General features: G+C 39.1%; 1 protein-coding gene across 50 annotated transcripts in view; it reads left to right on the forward strand.

Annotated features, from left to right (window-relative positions):
- TENM3 (teneurin transmembrane protein 3) overlaps nucleotides 1–23,572 on the forward strand; it is a 1,268,022-nt gene that overhangs the window by 1,037,218 nt on the left and 207,232 nt on the right. The gene's annotated exons all lie outside the window — the stretch shown is intronic.

Raw genomic sequence — 23,572 nt, forward strand, 5'->3', positions numbered from 1 at the left:
TTAAATGTTTCCTGTAAACTCAGGATTACTCTTTGACATTTATTACGGTATCTGGAAAAAATAAGGCATATCAGAGTTGCTGTAAACAGTTGCACATTCCAGTGCTTTTTATTTATAATTCTAGCTCCTTTTCTTTCATATAACTAATACATGATATACACAGAATATATGACTGTGTTACAAAGTCATTCTGTGTTCTTAGAGCTTAATATAATCAAATTCATTGCCTAAAGATGGTGTAGTTGAAGATTTGATCCCTTTCCACTGAAGTGGAAATACTTTCAGTAATTGAAAGCAGATTCATGTCTGGAGTTCTACAAGCCAAGGTTTTCATTTTCAAAAATAAACCTTTTGTTCTCCAACTTTAAATGTTTGAGTGAAGCATCCAGAGACCACTGTTTGCTTATTGTCTAATGTGGTAGTTAAGAGCTATTGGAAATACTTTAAGGAAAATGTTTATTAGAATTCCACTTATTTTGGACAATTCTTGGGTTTAGCTTCACTATATATAACATGTTAAAATACAGAATGTTTTTTTATTTCTGTTTTTTACATGCACATTCCATATTTCATGCACATTCTGTTTTTACATAAGCATACAGTGGTGGCAGCTAATAAATTTCTTAAACCGTTAGCTAATACTTCAAGCTGATTTCAAAATTGAGATGCGGACTGGATCTTGAGGAACTTTGAAGGGATAGTGGTCTACCTCACCAAACAAACCTGGACAGCAGCTCTTTGTTAACTTTGTTTCCGTTTTCTGGCTATCATCTTCAAAAAAATTCTTTCAAGAATGCTTTTAGTCAATTCAGGAATAGTTGGGTGGGAAATAGACATTGCGGACCTTCAGGCAAAGACGGATCTGCTACTGACCTGGTCAGGAATTTGGAAAGTAGAAGACAAGGGAGATAAATAGTAGGACCCTGCCTTACCTTTGTAGGCCCTTTAAACAGCAAAATTGACTGAAATTATGTGAGAAAAGTTCCCAAGGATTGGAACATCCAGCACTGCATACATATCTGTATATATCTTGTACAGCATGCACAGCATATCATTTGTATTGATTGCCTGATGGAATGAGTCAGTGTTACCTTTTGATCTTTTTACAGACTGCCATTAAGGTGAGTCAGTAAATGTGCATATTTGTATTAATGATAATGTAATTGCTCCTAAAAACCATGGGGTGGCCTGTCTTGTTCAATTTTTGTAGATTTTTGAAATCACTTTGCAAAACTATTGAAAACTATGAGAAAAACACTCAGATGTATATATGTTAATTCCACATTTTTGATGTTTATAATATATTAAGTAAAGCTATTATACTTTTAAAAATAATTACTTGGCTCATTTCAGAAAGATGATTGGGCTAATTGTTACATAGTGCAGTTTCCTTTTTCAGATAATTTCATAAATTAGCAATTCACATTACAAATCTCTACAATTTTGAGGGGGGAAGCCTATGTAGATCTTTTACTTAATTAGCTGTTCATTATTATTAACACTAAAAGTTTTTGTTTTGTTTTCTTCCCCAGTTCAGATTTGGACACAGAAATTTAAAGTAATTTCAGTTAAAAGTGGAAAGAATTTCTCTTCTGAAGTGATAGTAGCTGTCTAAATACAGTGATCCTGATAATTAATGGTGTATGACAGATTACATGCTTTATGCCAGGTATTCAGTTCTTTAGAAGATTCACAAGAGAAGGGTTGCTAAGCACCCACCACTACTGCAAGTAATGTAAAATGACCCAAATTAAAGAACCTATTCAGAGCTGTATTTTTGCATTTGCTGAAGTGCATTTCAAAAGATTTAACAAGACTTACACAATTAGCTGAAAAAAGACCCCTTTTCAGCTATGATCAGCAATTAAAGGATCAGAATACAGAACTTCACATTTTGTTTATAACTTTTCCTTTTCCTTTTCAGCCCATTCTTTGAACTAAACAATGGTGACTAGCAAATTTAACCAACCTTTCTAGAAATAAATGCTGATGCCGTGTATATACAGAATACGATAGCCTGAATTCGTTTCCTCTGAATGGGAACTTTGGAACTTTGTTTTCCTTTTCACTGTAGAACAGTTTTTTTATGAGCGCAACCCACTGTAAAGTCTTTTTGAGACCTGTTTGAGCCCCATTGAAATGAATAAGAGCAGCTCAAGAACAGGAGTAGAAGGAGTAACTGGAGATTTGCATCTTGTTTTTGCAGCAACATACAAGCCCATTATTCTTTTATTAAGGGCTCCATTTAAATATTTCTATACAGAGAAATATGTACAAATTGCAAATGAATTGCACTACAGCTTTAGTTTAAAGGCCTGTTTGATGGGAAAATTTGATTATATTTGTTTCCCAACCTTTTTTTAGGCCTGTGTCCTAATGAGCCTCCTTTTTCTGAAAATAGGAAACTGAATCAAACCTATTCAATAGTTGGATTATAAATATTCACAGTATTTAAAGCAAATTTAATTAACCTTTCAAATTTTCATTACTTACTAAGTACATGAAGTAACAGTGCATATTTTCTCTTTTTTTGGAGAAAGGTCTGTGCATCAACATGGCCAGAATGCATCTTTAGAGTTTAGAGTTGTAAGTGCAATATGGCAGAACAGGCATAAGTTCACAGTATTAACTCCTGTGTTTTTTTTACTTAAGGCACTTGCAGAAGCTGCTCTCCATTTTGAACTGTGTAACTTGAAAGCTTGCATATGCCACCACCTGCAAAAGTGTTGCCAATGAAGGGTATCAGACTGGATTGTAATTTTTATTCCCCACAGTCATTATGCAACAACTACCCACACCCAAGCTTTTAGACAATATCTCAAAACAGCTAGGTGGGAAAACAAAACTGGAAGACCATTATAAAGTCATGTGAAATAGGTGGAGCTTCAGATTTGGATCATAATCATAGAAAAGTATTTAGGGATTCTTATTTTTTGCACAACACAGATTAAGCCTCTGTGGTGTTTATTACTGTGGTGTTAAACCAGTGGTGTTTATTACTGAGTGAAATATATTTAGAGTAAGGGTGATAGTAGTTGATTCATGTGATTTCAGTAGGACAAGATTAGTGTGTCAATAATATATACTTGTTTTAAAAAGTGGTATTACAGATCTCCACAGTACTTTGTGAATGGTCAGCAGTTTCACTTTCTAAGTTTTATAATGATAAATGGCATGCCTTTCTACCAATTTTAATTATTTTATTTTAAATGTAAGGGGTAACCGTAAAAAAACCCATTTTCCAGTGCAATCCTATACATGTCTATGCAGAAGTATGTTCCACTAAGTTTGGTTAGGCTTACTCTCAGGTAGGTAGGTATGGGTTTGTACCCTTAATCCTGGAGAAACAGGTGTAAGTAATTACAGACAGATCTAGATCTTTTCTCTCTCACACACACACCCCACAGTTTATGGTACTACTTTTTTCTTTAAAGAGCAGCTCCCCCCCCCCCACTCTCCCTGCTATAAACAATGCTTTTAAAACATTTTCTGAAATTCAAAAATATTTGGGTAGGAGGCAATCAGATATTAGAAGAAACCCACAGGTTTATTAACAGATTCTAACTTAAATGTTAGCTCAGTGACCATGTTGGTTATGCTGGTGCAAAAAGTGAAAAAGGAAGTGAAGTGATTTTTTTATATTGCTGATTTTAATGTCTCCTTTTTCATTGCATTGATTTCACCTCTTTATTTAGTAGTTCTTTGGTTCTTTTTCTGTCAGACTTTGCTGACATTCATTTAATAATTCAAGCTAGTTAAAATTTGATTGAAAATTATTAAGCCGCAACCCCTGCTGGGTGTATGAAATTCGTCATGTGGCACACTGGTTTGTACTATAATTTTTTTAAGAACCCTGACTAACAGAGTTTGTTTTTTGTATGTTGTTTGCTGCCTTAACTGCATGAGAGGCGGACAGGAAATTTACCAATAAATAGGTAAAAGAGAGGGGATAGCTGTGATCTTTTGGTTGTATTTTATGGCTATGTTGTTATTTTGTTCTCAAGATGTGAACTGATAGGAAAGGATCATGGTGCATAAAAGTGCCAGGTAAGCTATAGGAGGATCTGCACACTGCTGTAACCAGAGTAATATATAGTAGATTTTACTTACCTTTGAGTGTTGTATCTTAGGTTTATTACTGCATTAGCGCAAGAATCAAGAGTAGTCATTTCTTGTGGACGACTTTTGAAAGAAAAAGATTTACTAAGAAAGTGAGAAGCAAGTGTTATAAAGCCTTTTGCAAATGGGTACATTTTTATTTTAGACAAAAGAAATAAATGTAGCTGTCCTGCAAATTTCAGTTTTAAAATGAACTTTTTATTGAAAGTAGCCATGTTCAAATTGTTTGTGCTAATTTTTGCAGAACACCTCTTTCAGTCATAAACTGATTTTAAGAGGAGGGGAATGTTGCCCGGGGAGCTGTAAAATGTAGTCTGGAAGACTTTTAACACTCTTTCTTTTTAACTAAAACAAAATTGCCTTATGTAACACAGTTAACATAGTTAACCTTTTATAATTATTTAACCATTATTTCATTAATGTTGCCCTCTGCTTAAATGTTATACATTACTGCAAAAGACACCTGGCCGTGCTCTTAAAAGTTTATTTGTCTTTCAGTTCCTGTGATAGTAGGGGGCAGTACATCTCCTTAATTATCTTTGTTCAGGGAAATGCTGAAAGGCCAGGGTAGTTAAACAAGGCCATTTGGATTTGCGATAAGGTCGAAGTCAGATGCAAGGAAAGTGGTTAAATGCATTATCATATTATTGAGCATATCATCAGTAAAGTGACCTTGATGGAGGTGGAAAAAAACATTTGGCCTTTTTTTTAATGACAGTCTTCCCCCCCCCCCCCCGGCTTGGTTTACCACTGCAAGAGAATTCATCATATAGTTTTATCATAATCTTCTCTTTCTATTTTGAAAGCTGATTTCTTTTTATCATAACTCATCAGTCAGTTTTTCAAAATTTAGATGGACATTTTACTGATGATGGTAGATTTTAGTACTTAAAGGTTTAGCCTATCATTTGACAGATATGGAAATACACTTCATTAAATATTAAAGTGACCCGGCTAGCTGACCAGCCTTAAGGATCTTTTAAAGATAATGGTTATTTTCTATGCAAAGGATCAGCTGCTATCCTACTTCCCAGAGAGCCAGTGTGGTGTAGCAGTTAAGAGTGGTGGACTCGTAATCTGGTGAACCGGGTTCGCTTCCCCACTCCTCCACATGCAGCTGCTGGGTGACCTTGGGCTACTCACACTTCTCTGAAGTCTCTCAGCCCCACTCACAGAGTGTTTGTTGTACGGGAGACAGGGAAGGAGAATGTCAGCCACTTTGAGACTCCTTCAGGTAGTGATAAAGCGGGATATCAAATCCAAACTCTTCTTCTCTAGATTTTTTTTAAAAGCTAATATGAAGAGTAAGTTACCAGCTTCAGTTTTAGCTGGTGATGTAGCTGGTGTATGAAACGGCTTAATGGGACTTGGTTCAAGTCAAAGCAGAACTGAGGCTGTTCTACATATTACAGTAAAAATTAGATAAAAATGAAGGCTGTGCCTCTGGTTAAGCATACTATATGTAAGTTTTCTTGATCTGAATAAAACTTTAACTGGACCTCTTCCAAAAATCACAAGTTGTTATGGTGGCTTTATGTATTCTTGGGTCAATTCAGTCAGTAAATGCATTTAGAAAATTGCTCACTGATTGTGTGAATTCCCGTGAGGACTTCAACCACTGAACTGGAACTTTGGATATTATGAAAAGTTATTTGAAGACTATCATTGCAATACGAAAGCACATTTACTTAGAAGTAACTGACATGGAGTATGATTCGATCAAGTTAAGAACTTTAAAATCCTATCATTTCTCACGTTAAGCACATGCATAACTCCCGCCCACTGAAATTCATTATTGATATTAATTGCCTTTTAAAGTTCAGGTCTTCAGACTTTAGTTATAATTGAGATCAGTCACTACCAACTTTTTAAAATTTAAAATGTCCAAAATGTCTGTTGACCAGCAGTTACCACAATTAAAATCACACAAACCTACCTCACACGGTTGTTATGAGGATAAAATGGGGTGGAGGGGAACTATGTATACCACCTCAAGCTGCTTGGAGGAAAGATGAGATATAAATGTAATTAAAGAAATAAATTAGGTAAGACAATTGGGGTTTTTTAAAATGACAACAGCAGTGGTGGTTAATCAGAGTTGCAGTCAGAGGCTTTTCAACATATCACGAGGCAAAGGTTTTTATTTCTGCCATTTGATTATAATTAAGCAAAATGTTTTTCCCCTCTATCCAATAATATTGTCTATACTGTATAAATTATTTCATAGGTTCCAATGTTCTCAGTGGTTAATTATGAAACTATGTCAAGATGTAACTTAAGTGGTTTTTAATTCTGTGCAATGTAGACAAACTCCCACAAGCTAAGCATTTTCTCACTTAGATCTCTCTTATACACATTTTCTGCCTCTTTGTCTGTCTCAGTTTGTCTCTATCTTTCAATCATTTTAAGGTTCTAAAAAAAGCAAAAAACCCTATAATGAGCCTTTTTTTAAGTTCAGAGCATCCTGCCAAAAATATGGCCAGGATCCAAAGAACTATGGAAGCACTTCCAGGAACCCAAGGGCCCTTTCTCTCCGCCTCCACATACTATGCCACATGGCTTTGAAAGTAAGGCAAGCCTTAGTACCCCGTGATGCTTCATGCATGCTCAACAGCAGTCAAAAAAATTTGGTTTGGCTTAATAGCCAACAGTTACTAGGTTTTCAAATGTCTTCTTCCAAATGCCCCCAGGTGAGGTACAAGGAAACACAAGAGAGGCTGTTTTCAATGTTCCCACCCATCTGTGAAATGCTGTCTTCAAGTTTTCCTGGGTACATCATTTTTTTGTTTTCTTGTGTCCTTTAATACTTCTAAATTTAGTCTCATGCCCTGTTTATGGGGAGGAGTGACTAACCTGAGAGGCATGTTCACCTCTGGGCAACCCTCCAAGGACAACATGGCAGTCAAAAGTGGTTCTGGCCACCCTACACTCACACATGCATACACACACACACACACACACACACGTGCAGAGCCCCAAAGCTGATCCATGCAGATCAGCTGAGAAGGGGGGGATATTATCCCCCATTGATGGGTCAGTCTGAGGGCTGAGTTTTAGCAGTTTGCATCTTAATCAGGGTGCTAGACTGCCAAATCACAGGTGAATTGATAGGGTCCTGCAGAGGGAGAAATATTTTTTGGGGGGAGGTGCAGATTAGCTTCCTCTTATTTATAAGATGATTTTTAAATACAGCTATAACTTTTGTTGCTTTGTTTTATTGTAATAGATTTATATTAAGTAAAGCAATCCTGGATTGTTATTTTTTATACAGGATCTCAAATAATTAAGTATAGTAGCCCAACTCTGCTACTTACCCCATTTATTGTATTTTAGTGTTTTGTTGGAAGACTGGGAAACCCAGTCAGATGGGCGGGGTATAAATAATAAATTATTATTATCCCTAAGCTCTCTAGCACATGCAGAAAGCTCAGCAAAAAAGGTGGTGCTTTTCTCTTATTATGTATCATAGATAAATTAAAAAAGAAAGTACACTTGGTGAGCTACAGTCCGTCCGTCCGCCCACCCCCGAATTTGCTGCATCTCCCTGCATTGTAGGCCTTTCCTAAAGGCCTCCACTTCTCAGGAATTTCCCAGGAGAGACTTGTGGTGGGCAAGGGCACAAAGAAGGGCCACTAGCCCCTTACCCCTGTAGCAGGCATAGAACATCATAGCAGTAAGTTCCTGTGAGGGATTGGTCTCGAGTGTAGGGGGGGAAAGCTGTCAAAAATGCTGTCAAAAGAACTGAAGGTACTGCTTGAAGTAAAGCACATGAAATACTGCTGCAGTGAGACATTAAATAATGGAGTCAGTCAAAGACAAACCCTTTCTTTGCTTTAAAGAGTTAGTGCTTTCAGAATATTCGATCATCATTTCAAATATTTCACAATATTTGACTGGTGGATTGACCAATGATTTTTGACTAATCAAAAGGACAACTTCAACACGCATCTTGTTTTCTATTTATTTATTTTGATAGGGAATATCCTTTCAAAGCACTACAGCAAAAGCACTCCTGAAAGTTACATCCATGTGTCTTTCATAGCTAGACAACAGGTTAAAATTCAATAGACTTAGCCTCTTTTATCACTGTATCTGCAGCTCTTGAACTTCTGCTTGTCATGAGACATTTAAAACACAGAAACCCTGCCAGCAAATGTGAACCTTATCAGAAAACACACACATCATTATTGTCTAGTTTCATTTAGGGTTGGGTTTTTGTTTTAATACATAGTGGAGAGAGAGTGAGAGAGAGCAATGAAGCTAAAAGGAGCCTGGCTACTTTGAGTATTATTATTGGTTCCTATGTACTTCTACTCTTTTCCCTACGCATGGAGGGTTTCCCCAGGTGCAATAAGGAACTGGCAGTCATGCTAGAGAACCATTAATACTTTAGCTGCTTACTTCATTCCTTCCTCAAAATGCAAGGCAAAATGTGAGAGGAGAGAGAGACCTCAGAAGACTCAGGGGAAGGGTTTTGCTTCAATTTTTGCTGAGCTTTAGAGAAGATGAAAGTGATGTGGATCTTCACTGCTTCTATGCCTTGATTCTCTCTCTCTCTCTCTCTCTCTCTCTCTCTCTCTCTCTCTCTCTCTCTCTCTCTCTGTGTGTGTGTGTGTGTGTGTGTGTGTGTAAAAGAGAAAGAGACACTCAATCCTTTACTCCCCTGATTTCTTTGTGTATTTTGGGACTAAGCTAGATGTGGAATTAATGAATGCCATTAACAGACCCATTTTTTTGTTTGTTATGTAAATAGCAGGTAAGGGAAGCCTGAACAGTCTTGGAATGCTGGGAGTGAGAGGGGAAGTATGACTTTTTTCTGCCACAGTCCTGAGCTCCTGTTAACATGCAATTAACATGTTTGGCCCTCAAACTTGGATGGAGCAGGATTAGCCTCTTATGCAGAGCCTAGAGGTCATGCTTTCTTCAGATTGCCCTACAGGTCTTTTGGAACACTTTTCAGAGACACCTCTAGAAAGGCTCTATATACCGGGATGTAATTGAGTTAATTGAGATTTTGTTTTGCTCTTGACAACAAATAGAGTTCCTTCCAGGATACAGTCTAATGGGATAGCTCAGATCTAGAGTATTTATGGCTTGAACCAACCTTGCGGGCCTGTTTGCTCATTAATTTCCCCAGAGAAATCTCAATTTGGTATGAGTCTTTTGCTCATGCATGCCCCTTCCATTCACTACAAGTAGAAATTAAAGAGTGAATAGGCTATGCAGCATTTGTTTGAATGCAATACCTCCCTGCCCACCAACCTGTCCTTGTAAAGAATGGCTTTGTTTTACTGGGCTTTCAGAAAAATATCACGCTCATATAAATGCTGTGCTACCCCATTCACTTATTACTTTCTCCCTGTAATGAAGGGGCATGCATGCTCCAGAGACTCATAAAGGACTGGCATTTCAACCTATAAAGTAATGAGTGAACAGTGAGCCCAGGTGATCTCACTCCACGGATAAAAACCATTATTCTTTATTACTAATTGATCAGACTGAGTATAACAGAGCGTGAATTCTAGGCATACGCTTTTCAGTTGGAGAAGCTATCTGTAGGACAAACAAAGCTTTGGCCTTCAAAGGACTTGTACACACTATAAGGCATTGTGATTCTTGTGCACTAATTTACAGTTACTTTCTTTAATTGTTTGCATGCTGGTAACTTCTATTGTTTAGTTATGTGCTGGAGTAAACAGCTGTTTTGTAAGATACAAAATGAGATAAAAATGATGCAGTTCCCCTTACAATATTGATCCAAATTTTGTCATAGGCAATCAGTACTTCAGGATTCACTTGAATCCCAACATCATAGTTTGGGTGTGCACACATGTATGTATTACAGACAATGGCCAGTTTATGCATGTCCAATTGATGTGTGGCTGTGCATGCGCACATCACAACAACCCAGAAGTGGCTGGAAAAGGAGGTGGAACAGGCAGGCCGGGGGCAGAAGCGTTAAGTGTAACAGGGTGAAGTGGGCTTATACATGCTCCACTGTCACATGTTATGACCTGGAATGCAAGCCCCACACAAATCGAGGGTTGCCTATACAGTATTATCCCACCTTTCATCAATAGAACACAAGGCAGTGTATGTAATTTCCATGCATCAAGTGTCCCTTACTAAGGGAGTGTTGCCTGAATTAGGTACTGCAAATGAACAACAGCTGCATACCTCAGGTGTGAAAAAAGAAGGGTGGAGGATCACCCTTGTCTGTAAAGACCAGTGGAAGTTGGTGTGAGGAAAAGCATAAAAATGAAGGTGAAATTCATTAGGGCAATGGTTTAGAAGAAAACGTTAAAAGCTGAGTTGGGCAACACTTCTCATATTATGAAAGGATAAACCCCTAACTCTTATTGTAACTTTAGTGGCACAACTTGGAATATTATGAAAAAACTGGAGGGGAAAATGCATGTTGTTAAAATGTAATTGGCAATGAAAGAATCTCATAAGGGACCATCTATTTCCAAAGGCATTGAAAATGGCACCATGTAATACGTGGCTGCAATAAGGACTGATTGAATGATGAGTCGTGTAGCATTCTTTGGGTTGTATCCAGTGTTGTCTCTCGTACTGGTGGAAGGCTATTTGATCCAGAAAAGGCTTATGTCAGTGAAATAAGGACTGTTATTGCTGATCTCACTTGTCCCCTGAAGCCCCTGCCTCTACGCTGTTCCAAAGGATCCTAACCCTTTAGCAGTTTTGGGAGTGTGCAGGGAGCTGCACGGAGAGGAAGAACTAGTGAAAATAATCTCCCAGTTCTGTGGATGGATGTCACCACTAAAACAGCCATCTATCACAAGGAACACCATTGAATAGGATATTGTAGTTCTGCAAAGTTGTCCTTGGGTATATGTATGTTTAAACTGGGTGGAATTTTACACACTTGAGTAATATTGACTTAAACTCACAGAGGATGTGACAGAATTGACCCCAGTTTCTATAACCAACATTGGTACACACTAAAAGTCAAAATGATTTGCAGTATGTTGAACTAGAATCATTGTACAAGCACTAAATGGTTTATTCAGGCAGAAATCCTAATCCCACTTACCTGGGAGCAAGCCCCATTGGGTTCAGTAGTATTTACTTCTGAGTGGAGATGGTTAGGATTACGCTGTAAGCAAATGTTGAAAGTCATTTGCTGGCTGGTGCATACTTCAGGAGCATGATTGTATCTGTGGCAGTGTTGATTTTGCCCAACATGACAATGATTAATAAACAATTTTTCTTTTAAAATCATTCTCCATATGTCATAGAGGAATTCATAATTTATTTATTATTATATTTGTATATCGGGTGGCGCTGTGGCTAAACCACTGAGCCTAGGGCTTGCCGATCAGAAGGTTGGTGGTTCGAATCCCCGCGACGAGGTGAGCTCACATTGCTCGGTCCCTGCTCCTGACCACCTAGCAGTTCGAAAGCACATTGAAGTGCAAGTAGATAAATAGGTACTGCTCCAGCCGGAAGGTAAACGGCATTTCCGTGCGCTGCTCTGGTTCGCCACAAGTGGCTTAGTCATGCTGGCCACATGACCCAGAAGCTATTTGCAGACAAACGCCGGCTCCCTTGGCCTAAAGAGTGAGATGAGTGCCGCAACCCCAGAGTCATTCGCGACTGGACCTAACGGTCAGGGGTACCTTTACCTTTACCTTTTTATATTTATGTGGATCTAGATTATGGGTGGAATTTTTGGGACCATGCTTATTTCAGATATGATCAGTATTTCTGGATAGAATTGTCAGATTTGTAGAAACGAGAAACATATTTCCATGCACTACAGCAATACAGCCATTGTGGTAACAATAGGCAATACCTGAGGATTAAATAATGGCAATCTTTTACAGCCAGTTGTGCCAGTGTACAGTACTGATATATGTCATGCAGTACCATCTCTTTAGAAGTAAGTTCCACGGTGTTCAGTCTGTAATCCTGTACTCACTAACGAGAGAAAACCTCACTGAAATCAATGGAAGTTACTTCTGATTAATATTTATTCCACCTGTGTACTTGGAAGAAAGTTGCATAAAACTTAATGGGACTTCTTTATTGGGCTTTATAGTTGTCAAGGTGAGCAACTTATTTGAGAGAAATTGAAGTCAATACAAACAATATGTTTAGAACTGAACTCAAAGGCATGTATTTTGATTGATAAAATTGCAGTTGGTTCATGATTCCATATCATGAATAATAGAATTAAGCCTACTATCCTACCTTAGACCAATTTTCTACAAACTAGCACTGCATATTCTAATGTGGCATATTGAAACAAACAGTTGTTAAATCTCAATTATTAGACATTGAGAGGAAGAATAATTCAAATATTCATCTGACGTGTGTGTTCATATTTGTAGTGTTTCTGTTCCATTCATTCATTTGTGGAAACAGAGTTCTTGGGAAATGACATAAATCTACATGCTATAATTTTCCTGAGTGCTAGATATTGCATTTGTATATCTGACTTGGCTGAAACATTTCTAAATGGTCCCTTTGGCTACACATCTGAGGAGGCTCATAAACAGAAATAATTCCTTTCCAAGTCAATTATAACTCATGCTTGCTAAATTGATTCAAGATCTGCTTGTGTCAGACAAGTAACCTAATGAGTATTTTGCTTTTGAGGAAACCACATCTCAGTGCTTAAAGGGGAGATGAAGGATATGGAAACGAGAAGATCTTCATTTTTGTAGAATGACAGAATATGAACAAATGGAAGTTTTCTTCTAAGTGCTCTTTTGTGCATATGCCAGCTAGTTTGAGGTGTGACTTTAGTTATGAAGAAGAAGAAGAAGAGTTTGGATTTGATATCCCGCCTTTCACTCCCCTTCAGGAGTCTCAAAGCGGCTAACATTCTCCTTTCCCTTCCTCCCCCACAACAAACACTCTGTGAGGTGAGTGGGGCTGAGAGACTTCAAAGAAGTCTGACTGGCCCAAGGTTATGCTGTTGTACTCTCCTTTAATTTTTTTCCTCAGTAATATAAAAACATATCGTTAATATTTGCACATGTTTCTTACTTGGAGAACTGAAGTGATAGGATTCCAAGGTAATGGAAGACATTCTTTTTCACTAATTCTGAGTGCTGCCAGATGGCGTGTTTAATGAGCACTCATCTTGATGTGTTTGAAGCGAGATCAGATGATGCTGTCCATTTATTATCATTATTATGTTATATTTGTTAAATTTCTATATTTAATAAGCATTCACTCTGATTTGTTTATGGGATGGCTGGATAATGTTGCTTCAAAGCTTGTGGAACATGTTGGCAGCAGTTTGTCTTGGGAGACAATGGACGAGTGTGCCTTTGGGGGTGAAGACAAAGTGTTGGAGAGTTACAGCAGCTGCTGTGGCTGTAGAGCAGGCATGGCCAAACTTGGCTCTCCACCTGTTTTGAGACTACAATTCCATCATCCCTGACCACTGGTCCTGTTAGCTAGGGATGATGGGAGTTGTAGTCCCAAAACAGCTGGAGGGCTAAGTTTGGCCATGCCTGTTGTAGAGACTGATATGGAAAGACGTGTTTTGTTGCAGCTGGGCAGATGAAGGCATCCAGTTGTGCTGCTGCACCATGGCACTTGTTCTCTCTGTACTCCCCCCCCCCCCAGCAGTCATTTCTTCTCTGGTTACTGCTATGGATGCACAACCTGACTATCTGGGTCTAGGAACTTCAGTCATTTGCAGAGGAATCTCACATGACAGGGTTGATGTTACCAGCCTTCATGTCAGAGAACCAGTGTGGTGTAGTGGTTAAGAGCGGTAGTCTCATAATCTGGTGAACCAGGTTCGCGTCTCCGCACCTCCACATGCAGCTGCTGGCTGACCTTGGGCCAGTCACACTTCTTTGAAGTCTCTCAGCCTCACTCACCTCACAGAGTGTTTGTTGTGGGGGAGGAAGGGAAAGGAGAATGTTAGCCGCTTTGAGACTCCTTCGGGTAGTGATAAAGCGGGATATCAAATCCAAACCCTTCTTCTTCAAGTTTGCAGACATCTTTGTAATGCAGAGTTGGTCTTCCAACAGGCCTAGCACCTGAAGCCAGCTCCTTGTAGAGCATGTCCTTGGGGATTCTGCCATGCTCCGTGCCTCAAAGCAACCCCATACTTTCTACTGCATTTTCTCATCACTTTCTCATCCCTTACTGCAAACAGTCCAATCTTTGGAGAAAGTGTTTTTGTTGTGTAAGAGATCCAAATCAGCTTTAATTGAGCACCCTGAATTTGCCAGTATGTATTTGAATCCCACCTGAAAGTAGTGATATTCTGTAAGTGTGTATACCTACATCTGATTATACTGATGGTACCAGTAGTGTTTGAAATAGAATAATGATTCCCACATAGACAAAAGCGCCTAAGCTGATATGCATGTGGAATTTGAGTATTGCTGATTTATGAATGCCCATATCCAAATATTTTAGGATGGGGCAGTTGCTGGTGCAGATTAAGAATGCATATTGTAAGACAGAGGTTTTCAACCTTTTTTGAGTTCACAGCTCTCTTGCCCAACTACCTTCTTTCTGTGGCATCCCTGCAGGGCTCAGGAGCCCAGTTATGTTACCCCTTAACCTGCAGAGCTGGCAGCCTCTCACCCTTTTTCAAACATCCTCCCTTGTGGAGTGTTCCCTCAGCCTCCTCTCCCCTCTCCTTGAGAGTCCTCTGTGCAACCACTGCTGCTGCCTGTGGTCTCTGAGCTGACCCTCCCCCCTGCCCCAAAGAAAGGTGCCTGGAACTTGTCTGTCCATTCCCAATAGCAAGGACTGGCTGGCGGGGCTCCCTCACCAGCTTGCTTGCTTGCTTGCTCCAAGGCCGCCTCAACTCAACAACCAGCATCCCCCTGCCCCAGAGGCACCATTCGCTTGCAGTGCTTGTAGTCAGGGCTTCTGCAACAGACAGCTGTGCAAGCCTTTGGGAGGCAGAGATGTGAGACAGCATCAGAGGAGGGCGGGAAGGAATGAGGGACAGACGTCAGTATTACCTGTGGCACCCCTGGCCATTATTCAAGGCACCCCAGGGTGCCACGGCACGCTGGTTGAAAACCACTGTCCTAACAGATTAGGAAAAGCCTGTACTTTCCAGGTTCCTTATAATCTCTGCCTTCCGTGGTACATCTCTTTCATACCCTTTTAGACAAACATACACTTCACATAGTGGTTAATGTTTATACAAGTGCCTCTCTTGACTGCAGCTGAAGTTACTTCAGTCTGGTTAAGATGAGCAACCTGTTTATTCATGTTAAAGATTGTAAATCCTGGTTAAGCAAATACCTTGGATAGCTTCAACTCTGGTCAAGGCCTTTCCTGATATCTCTTTACAGCAGGGTTAAGAATTCCATGGGGTGGAATTTATTATAGGAGGGGAGGATCTAAGTATTGTCTTGCTACCAGCTTCTGATGGCATGATGGTTAGCAGAAAACCAGCATTATCAGGGCTGGTTCCAGGTTTGAAAGGACCTGCAGCAAAGTGCCACCACCATAAGTTTCTCTCCCCCCCCCCCCAAGTTATCCCTGATGGAAGCTGCTGTCTTTTGTGCTACTGGATGGGCAACTGATCAGTAGCCTGTGGAGAGGCAGTCATTATTTATTCCTCCTAGCTGTTCTTGCTTGGTTTATAAGCAGGTAGTTGATCAGTGCAGCTAGGAGAATTTGCTACTACTGCTTCCTCTTCTTCGCCCAGGCAGCTGTCATAGCTCCAACCCCCAGGAGGCCATAGAGGGAAGAAAATTGAGGTGGGTGCAGAAGCTTCAGCAACCATACAGTGATGCCAGCCCTTGAGCATTAAAATTATACTTCTCTTTTAAGTTGGGACTAGCTGCTACTAGATATGGGCATAAGAACTTGCTTTCTTTACAACTATTTATGCTTCTTAGTTAACTTGAATCTTGCTTCATTGCTGTCCATATTTCTGTTGGAAATTATGTGAAACTTATTTTTAAAGTGGCCTTAGCAAATGTGTTAGGTGGAGAGAGGAGTTTCCACATTACAATGGAGACGTTAGAAGGAGAAGCTTTTCATCTGACACATGGACACCACAGGCATTAGTATTAAGAGTGTGACACGCAGAAGGAGCACTGCTGAAATGTAAGAGTACTTGTTTAAAATAAAAGGCTAAGAGTAAGGAAGGATTTCTTCTACATTCCCATATTAATCCTTGTCTTCAAATATCTACTCCTGGCATTCTTCCTGATCAACAAAGATTAATATTTGTCTTAGTCTCTACTCCAGATTCCTCCAGTGCATGAAATGCTTTACAAAACGCCATCCAACTGGAAACTAAGCCAGTTCAGCTACTTAGCTTCTGACAGTCAGGAACAAATAGGGTGACGCAATCCAGGGGAACCTGAATTGCTTAAAATCAGCCCCAGATGAAGGTACCAATAAAATAATTTATTTTTAATGGGGATGCTTATTGTCCAGAATGTGATAAAGGGAATTTTAAAAAAGTAAAATTTGTATTTTTCAAATTATTTCATGTTCAGCAAAAAACAGAAGGCAATTTATTAGATAGGCAATTCCTACTCCACTATCTGCCCTCTCATGTGAAAATTCACTTAACAAAATACAAATAATTATGCCCAAAGCTCACTATATGCATGGCTGATTCAGCTATCTGAACAGCCAGAGTTTTCCCTGACTTTTTTTGTTTTGCTGGTTGGTGACAGCCATTTTCCGGTAGACCATGGAGAGAAGGAAGGGGAAGAGAGATTGGACAAATAAGGGAGCAGGACAGTTTTTCCTTTGTCTCTCTTTTGCTGGTTGGCTGCAGCCATTTTTGGAAGCAATTGGGGGGGGGGTTATGGCATATAAATGTCCCCATAGGATATAATGGAAATTGTGAGCTCGTTAAGCAAACGCTCACCTAACATAACAATTTAGTGGAAATACATTGTGTTCAGAAAATGAGACCTGTTTGTGTTTGTTCTGTAGCATAGGGTAGGAATTGAACTTGCCAGGTGTGAAAATCTAATGATCACTTTTGCTGTTGTTTAGTCGTGTCCGACTCTTCGTGACCCCATGGACCAGAGTATGCCAGGCACCCCTGTCTTCCACTGCCTCCCGCAGTTTGGTCAAACTCATGCTGGTAGCTTCGAGAACACTGTCCAACCATCTCGTCCTCTATTGTCCCCTTCTCCTTGTGCCCTCATTTTTTCCCAACATCAGGGTCTTTTCCAGGGAGTCTTCTCATGCAGTGCCCAAAGTATTGGAGCCTCAGCTTCGGGATCTGTCCTTCCAGTGAGCACTCAGGGCTGATTTCCTTCAGAGTGGATAGGTTTGATCTTCTTGCAGTCCATGGGACTCTCAAGAGTCTCCTCCAGCATCATAATTCAAAAGCATCAATTCTTCGGCGATCAGCCTTCTTTGTGGTCCAGCTCTCACTTCCATACGTCACTACTGGGAAGACCATAGCTTTAACTATATGGACCTTTGTTGGTAAGGTGATGTTTCTGCTTTTTAAGATGCTGTCTAGGTTTGTCATTGCTTCTCTCCCAAGAAGCAGGCGTCTTTTAATTTAATGACTGCTGTCACCTTCTGCAGTGATCACGGAACCCAAGAAAGTAAAATCTCTCACTGCCTCCATTTCTTCCCCTTCTATTTGCCAGGAGGTGATGGGACCAGTGGCCCTGATCACTAGGAGTTGGAATTTAGCATTTGAAGGTTTTATCTTCTTCCCATTTCTCATTAGGTGAGAACCTAGGTTTTGCAGAAATTTTCATGCCATATGCTTTGGTGACTTTTAGAGGGGTACAGTCTTGTTTGTGGTGGAGCAGGACATGCTTTGGCCGATTGCCAAGGACACACTGCATTGGCAGGACATTAAATTCCAGCACAGCATGGCAAGACAGGCACCCCATTTCAATTCAGGAGGTCAAAATGTAGAAACTGTCACTTACTGTATTATGATCTGTTCATCAAAATGTTCATCTGAGTGTAAATACTGCCTATCTGTACTGCATTGCTTTCAAGGGGATGCACATTCAGATATTTATTCCTAGGTTGTTTGGTGAGCATTAGCATCCCAGGCCATCCTACTAGCATCTGTCCACAAATACCTAAATTATAGACCCAGAACCAGAAAACTGCATGGAAGCCTCTTGATTGTCTAGCTTCAGGTAGTCAACAGGAAGAAGATTGTTTTAAAAAGAAATAATGCTGAAGCAACTGCCATAATGGCCAGCAAAGATGTGTGGTAGAGGTAAAGAGGCCTGCAATTCCTTTTCATACAAAAGGAATGACCAAAAAAATGGTCCAATGGCCAAAATAAAGTCATAAAATTTATACACCACTTAATTGTAAAAAAATTACAAAGCAGTTTACAAAAGATAAAACAATAAAACTAGCCAAGAAAAATCTACAACGCTACTTTAAAACTTAAAATTCTAAAACAGATTAAAACAGGAATGTTTTTAGCAGGTGAAGGCTACTGCTTGATCTCAATAGGCAGGGAGTTCCAAAGTGTCAGTGCTGCCACACTAAATGATCAAGTTATTACAAATGTGGAACGGGGATTGTGTGGCAACTGTAGTTGTGTAAGTTCCACTGATCAAAGCAGTCGGGGGGGGGGCACATGTAGAGTAAAGCAGTCTCATAGGTAAAATCAAACTACATATTGTCATTACTACTGGGGGAAGCAAAATACCCAGAGGATTATAATTTTGTGGGTGAGAGAAGATTAACATTTATGGTCTTGCAAAATCTTTTACTGTTTTAGCCAGTGGAAGTAAATGAACTCATTTAAAAACTGAGGGCTTATTGATGACTTAGTGTATTACAAGATAAATGTGGCATTCTTAGTTGTTTTGAGGGAGCCTTTTTTTTTTTTTTACTAGAAGTAATATACTCTGGGACAATTGTGTTTTGACCTGACCATTCCAGTTGCTATGTTATTCATGAGGAGACTATAAGCTTACATTTAAGTAGCTGCATAGAATGGTTGGGCTTGAAATGTGTCTTTATTTTTCAATTCACTATTTTGCATTCCGCTTCCTCTCCTAAACCTTATTCTTAACAAACTCACAGATTCTGGAGATGGGGGCTGATGCATATTTATGATTGTTCACAAGAGATAGTACTTGCCCTGCTGTGCCCAGATCTCTTTGGCCCATGCTGTGCCTTTGGGTCCAGAGAGAATTTGAAGAAAGAAAGCTGTCCTGCTTCCCAGAGAGGAAAAGATGCAGACTCTCATCCCCAAAACTAGTATTAATCCCTCAAAGCCTTGAGAATTTGCTCCTATCTCAAGATCAGAGGTGAAGGGGGTACTAGTGTCAGTGTGCATAATTGCATGAGATGACCTCTGTTCCCAAGAAGTGATCTCTCAGACTGTCCTCTGCAACTATAATCCTAAATTGAGGGTAGACAATGTGGTGCCCTCCAAATCCTGTTTGGCTACAACTCACACCAGACCCAGCCAGCATGGGCAATAGTCAGGGATGGTGGGAATTGTAGTCCAGCAACATCCAGAGGGCACCAAATTAGCTAAACACACTGCTTGGTGAGTAAGCCCCATTGAGCACAGTTCTGAGTAAATTGGGAAATGATTGCACTATTATGTGTTTAATTTTACCCTTTTTCCCATGTTCCTTTTTTAAATACAGCCAAGCTTTATAAAATGTGTAAAAAGAAGTAGAGAAAATCCCAGTGATCTGTAAGCTGTCCATAGAATTTTTGTTCTTTGTTTGGATCATTTGGCATTTGTATAAACACTATGGTTTAGTGTTGTGTAAGACATTGGTGGTCTTCTCTCTTCTCTTCTCTTCTCTTCTCTTCTCTTCTCTTCTCGTGTGGCCACAAGAAAATCAGGAGCTTTCACTTGAATTTTAAGCTAGGCAGTTAGTGCTATATATGAACAAGGACAAACTCTGATTGTCTTAGCTATGGTCTACTGAGACAAGTCAACTTCACAGCCAGATGGGCGGGGTATAAATAATAAATTATTATTATTATTATTATTATTATTATTATTATTATTATTATTATTATTATTTATTACTAATTTATGAAGGTTCTTTCTTAAGGGGGGGACCCTTAGTTTGGGGAATAGCTGTAGATCAGTGATAGAGCCCGTGCCTTCGGTGCAAAAGGTTCAGTCCCCAACATATTTAGGCAGGGCTGGGAAAGATGCTATCTAACACCTTTCAGAGCAGCTGCTGCCAGCATCAATAATACTGGCCTGGATGGACCAGTGGTTTAACTTGGTATAAGGCAGCTTCCTGTGTTCATCATTACTGTTATTATATTTCTATTCCACACTTCAGCTCAAAAGTTCCCAAGGCAGTGCCTAACAATATATTAAATTCACAAATCTGCACAGTAACCATAAAACTTACAACATCAAACAAATCCTAAAACAGAACAACAAAACATCAATAAATTCACTCAATCCAGCGGAAATCTCTCCCGGGAGCTAAATCCATGAGCCAGGCAAAATAAATTTACCTTTATCTGATTTCTAAAAGCAGTGTTTGGGACAACTGGATCTTTCCGAAGAAGAAATTACACATGCAGGGTGCTACAACCGATAAGATCATGCTCCACATTGTCACACCTTGAGATAGGCCCTGCTCAGAGGTTATTCATATCACACAGATCACCAGGCATGGGATAACAGTTAACAAGGTTTAGGGTTGGGCTGTAAAGCTAAACTGCGGTTAATTTTAAAAAGTGTATATGTCTGAATTCTAATGCTGCGCTAAAGGAGATGCAGAGTGGGAGGAGCAGACAAGCCTGAAGTTTACACACGTCGCTAAGTTCTAGCCAGGGTCTCTAATTATACAACTCAAGCCTTTGAAACAAAAACCTGTACTTTTCAAAACATTGGGGGGTAATATCCGAATTAATAGGAACATTAGTTTACTGAATTTCCACCACCAGATATGTATTCTGGTAAAATGAGAGTGTTTGAAAAACAGAGTTCATAATGGAAATGACAGCTCCACCATAGTACTGTCAGAGCTGCTGGAACAACAGTATTTAAAACGCCATAAAATTAAAGACTTAGCACATTTACATTTTCTTGCTACAGAATGATAATATGACCATGAAATGCAGGCTTGCTTTTATAACTAAATTCTGTGCCATAAGTCTAGGCCATAGTGGAAATAAGAACTTTCACATCTACAGCAGTAATTTCTTTTAAAAACAGCATTTCATCTAAAGCCAGTCTTTCCCTCCCCCAGTCATCGCAGAGGTGTTCTGAAATCTTTATCGGTGACAGATACAAACTTAAATTACTGTCTACTGGAGTATTGAAATAGGGCTGCTTTATATAGCTACACTTGTGTTTAATGTTTCACTTAATACATTGCAAGTGCTTATGCCTTAGCGATTCAGTTATTCTTAAAACATATTGAAGGTTGTTTTTTTAACAGCCTGTGGCAGTAAATTAATTGTATATAACAATTACTGTGGTGAGCATTTAAGAACAGTCATCCCCACATTTTCTGCCAAACCTTTTGGAAAAGAGAGTGTAAATGGGGGAGGGGGCTACCCCAAAGTCTGTTCTACCATATTGACCTTTTGAAAATTATTGCTAGCATTTTATACACATTTGTCTCATACTATTAGTTTAGCCCAATACTTTTGTATGATGAGAAGACTATTTTAAGCTTTTCATCAATTTACTTAGAAGGTTATCTTGGAATATTTTATCCAACTAAACCTTTTATTGTCAAAGCATTACTAAATCTACAGGATTATTTTGTAACACACGGCTTTAAAAGAGCCTTAAAAATTTACAGAAGAGTAAATGGTCATTTTTGTAGTGTTACAACAAATAATAAAAATATGTTCCTGCAACCAAGTAAGATAATAATTGTGGCTGTCTAATAAAATTCTAAGAAATCATATACATTAACGTACTTATCAATCTCACGTTGCAGCCATTACCTGGTTCTTACTCCATGAAAAACTTTAAACTCTTGTTTGTAGCTGCAATTATTCACCCAAATTCAGCATGAAAGCTTTTGTGGTGTCAGCTGAACCTCGTGGGTGTGACTTATGAAGATAGGAAACTATAGTGGGGATTAAGAGGGAACAGCAAGGCAAAAGATATACCAGTGAAGCAGTTAGTGAGATGAGGAACAAGTCCCAGTCACCATCCTCCTGCAGAAGGTGGTCTGGAGAGGGGGTCTGGTTCTTAAGGATGGACCTGGATACCATGCTTATCTGTATTTATAGCAGCAAACAGTTCACATACCATTAGACCTAACAGACAGGTTTCGCTTAGAACTTATAACTTCCTTGAGCAATAAGAAATCAGTTAAATTAAATGAAAATCTTTTCAATCCACTTTACATTTTAGCCTTTGAATGTTATGCATATTCATCAATTTAGTAAAATAATGCCATCTGTACAAGATCTAAAATAAGTGCAGATTTTGCTGTTAAAACAGAAATGCACATTAAAATATTTTCTTTAAAGGATTCTCCTACATATCTTTGAAATGTAAGCTTTTAGGAACCCCATCTTCCGTAACACACCACAGTTTGCTGGCAGGGGCATACTTTGTTAAGTGTTTTTTTCATATTCTTGTATGGCAACACCAAGCTGTTCTTAAGTCTAATATAGCACTTGTGCTTTCTTTTCTTCATCAAAGTGACATACATGACTTAAATTTGCCAGAGAATTTCAGGACCAACTCCAGGTTTTTGCGGGCCATGGGTTACAAAAATTTCAGTAGGCATCCATATGATGCTGTCCCTTACTCCTCTAACCACATCCCTTCTTCCTTAACCTTCCAACCACACCCATCTCTTCTCTAGCCTTTCCCTTCTGTTCCTTCCCTATAAATACAAAAATTGTCCAACATGACAGTCCTGTTCTCAAAGAACAATTTACAGTTTTGAACTTCACAGCTTGCCTTTTACATATTTTTTAAAAGAAAACTTCAAAATACCAACAGCATGCAAGCATATCTACACCAATCTAGTTTCAAAGAAGAATCCATGAAAAAAGGGTAAAACACACCAACTGGCAAAATTTGCGTAGGATTGGGGTGAAAGAATAGATCAGAGCAGAATAGAGTATGCGGTCCTTTACTCTAAATTTAGTGCGTCATACTTCTGTGTAAACATGAAGAGAATCAGAGTGCACATCTTTCCCTAAAAGTAACTAAGCCTGCAATTCTATACCCACACACTTCAGAGTAAGGCCCACAGAAAACAGTGGGGTTTACTTCTGGATGGACATAGAATTATAATTTTTCAGAATGCCCATTGTGGGGGTGGAACTAAAAAAAGCAAATTTTATATTAATAATTGTAGCATATCAGACTGTGTTATATCTAGTATTTTTCTTATTAAACTATATAGATAGTTCAGTAATGGATAAACATAAGGAACCAATTTCATACATGTTGTCATCAGATTATTATATGCCGGTAAATGGAGAGCATAAACTACACAAACAACAAAATAACAAACTGATAAATGTTGGGAGTATTGCTTTAATCAATAGCAAAAATTGA

This window comes from Podarcis liolepis (genome assembly GCF_965112155.1).
Source record: "Podarcis liolepis genome assembly, chromosome: 9".
Taxonomy (NCBI): domain Eukaryota; kingdom Metazoa; phylum Chordata; class Lepidosauria; order Squamata; family Lacertidae; genus Podarcis; species Podarcis liolepis.